This window comes from Alligator sinensis, unplaced genomic scaffold, assembly GCF_000455745.1.
Source record: "Alligator sinensis unplaced genomic scaffold, ASM45574v1 scaffold578_1, whole genome shotgun sequence".
In the NCBI taxonomy this organism is placed as follows: domain Eukaryota; kingdom Metazoa; phylum Chordata; order Crocodylia; family Alligatoridae; genus Alligator; species Alligator sinensis.
Window position 1 is genome coordinate 576,797 of NW_005842887.1, and position 2,745 is coordinate 579,541.

A 2,745-nucleotide genomic window follows, 5' to 3' on the forward strand; every position below is an offset into this window, starting at 1 on the left:
CCCTCGGTTCTGCTCACTGCAATCTAGCTTGTGTTAGAGCCTCTATATGCAACAGTGAATAGTCTTACTCCTGCAGAAAGGGATTCATGGTTCACATTCTCACTCTTAGCAGTGTTGCCATCTTATTTTTGTGAAGAGCTTGAGTGGGATTCTGCCCTTTTAACTAATGGGAAATGTCAGAAACAGGAAAGTGTCGCCCTGCGGGGCGTGAGGTGGATAGCTAACCCTCAGATACGAACAGGCTGGGGACGAAGGGGACACGGACTCAAATTGAAATGATGTAATAGCTTGAAGCTTTACTCACAGTTTTCGCAAGAGAACTTCTTAACAGTTGGTTGTGACGTTACAGTTGCAAGCAACAACAACAGCACAAACAATAACAGGACCAACAACAACAACAACACGAGAGCTCAGTACGTTCAAGTGGTACAGTCAAGTGATACGTTTGAGTCGGGGGGCGTCCAAGGGGGAGGATATCGAGGATGCAGGATCCTGGAAAGGGTGATCAGGCCTCTCCAAACTGACGCGTGGATCCCCCTTGTGCTTGTGTTCTGCCCCTTTTTATAAGCTACAGAGCCAATCAAAATGTGTCCCGTGTATCTGCTGACTTTCAGGAGGCTGTGACTGCCGGCCGTGCGGTCACGCCCCTCATGTAGCCCCTAATTTGCTGAGGCTATTTGATCGCGCGTTCATCATGACTCCCTCACACTCCGAGCATAGTTTACCCTCGTGTTTTACACTGGACCAGCGTTTGGTCATTCTCCATTTAGACATGCCCCCTTGACCAAATGCCAGATTAGATACCTTCGAGTTGCATACCTTCTTCGTTTGCAGTAGGCAATTGAGCATACACGAAGGTTGAAAGTGTCGCTTAAGTGTGTTTAAGATACAACATCCAACACAAACACAAAGTAAAATACCAACTAAGGGTATTAATAACGTTAAAAGTGGAGCGATTATGCGCATGGCTAATGATGAAAGGTTCCAACCGAAACTTGAAAATAGGTCTGCGAGCCAGCCATTGCTGATACCTGTCATGGCATTAGCACCTTTGGCTGCCTTCTGGACTGCCAGGTAGGAATAGCTAATGAGGCAGAACGTACCAAATTTGAAGGTATCTGTGGCTATTCAGCAGTTCTATTGTGACAGGGGCACTCAACTCATTTGGTTATGACAGAAAGGAACTGTGAACCAAAGGATCATCGCCTGCTGGAATTCACCATCTAGCACAAGGTGGCAAAAGCCTGCAGCAAGGCAGCAGCCCTGGACTTTAGGAGGGCGGATTTCTATGAGGTAAGAAGAATAGTTGGGGAAGTACTGAGTTCCCGGAGGGGAGAGGAGTTGGGTGTCCAAGAAGAGTAGTCGTTCCTTAAGGAGACGATCCTCCAAGCCCAAAGAGAGGTAATCCCAACACAGATCAAAGGGGGCAAGAGGGCGCAAAAGCCCCCATGGCTCACCAAAAGCATACGGGAACTTCTCCTAGCTAACAGGGAGGTGTACACCCAATGGAAGGGAGGGGCCATCACCAGGGAGGACTATACCTCGGTTGCTCAGGGCTGCAGGGGGGCGGTCAGGAAGGCCAAGGCGGAGATGGAACTGGGACTAGCTACCGGGATCAAGGACAACAAGAAGTCCTTTTTTAAATACATAGGGGGCAAAAAAAGAAGGTACCGGGTAACATGGGGCCTCTGCAGGACATGCTAGGAAATCTGGTTGTCACACCAGAAGACAAGGCTAACCTATTTAACGATTTCTTTGCTTCCATTTTCCTGAGCAGGAACCAGATCAGCCTGTCCGCCAGGACCCCCTCAGGCCCCAGGGGAGGTGCACCCAGGCCTAGGATCAGTGAGGACCTAGTCAGGGAACTTCTGAAGGAGCTGGACATATTTAAAATCAGCAGGTCCTGACGACCTCCACCCCAGAGTGCTGAGGGAATTAGCAGAGGTCATTGTGGGACCCCTGGCACAGCTTTACGAGCACTCATGGTGCTCTGGTGTGGTGCCAGAGGACTGGAAAAGGGCCAATGTGGTTCCCATTTTCAAAAAAGGGAGGAAGGAGGACCCAGGAAACTGTAGGCCAGTCAGTCTTACCTCGATCCTGGGTAAGCTTTTTGGGAGAATTATCCTGGCACATGTCTGCGAGGGGCCAGCAGGGGAGGTTATGCTTAGGGGCAACCAACATGGGTTCATTAGAGGCAGGGCTGTCAGACCAACCTGGTGGCCTTCTATGACCAGGTCACAAAATCCTAAGACGCAGGGGTAGCAGTGGACATAGTCTTTCTGGACTTCAGGAAGGCCTTCGACACTGTCTCTCACCCCATTCTCATTAAAAAACTAGGGGACTATGGCATTGACACCTGCACAGTCAAATGGGTCACTAACTGGCTGGAGAGCTGCACCCAGAGAGTGGTGGTGGATGGGTCATTTTCAACCTGGAGGGATGTGGGCAGTGGGGTCCCGCAGGGCTCGGTCCTTGGGCCTGCACTGTTCAACATCTTCATCAGCAACTTGGACGAGGGGGTAAAAAGCACCCTGTTCAAATTCACAGATGACACTAAGTTGTGGAGGAAAGTGGGCACGCTAGAAGGGAGAAATAGGCTCCAATTGAACCTAGACAGGTTACAGGGGTGGGCAGATGAGAACAGGATGGGTTTCAACACTGACAAGTGCAAGGTGCTGCACCTGGGGAGGAAGAACCAGCAGCATACCTACAGGCTGGGGAACTCCCTTCTTGTCAGTGCAGAGG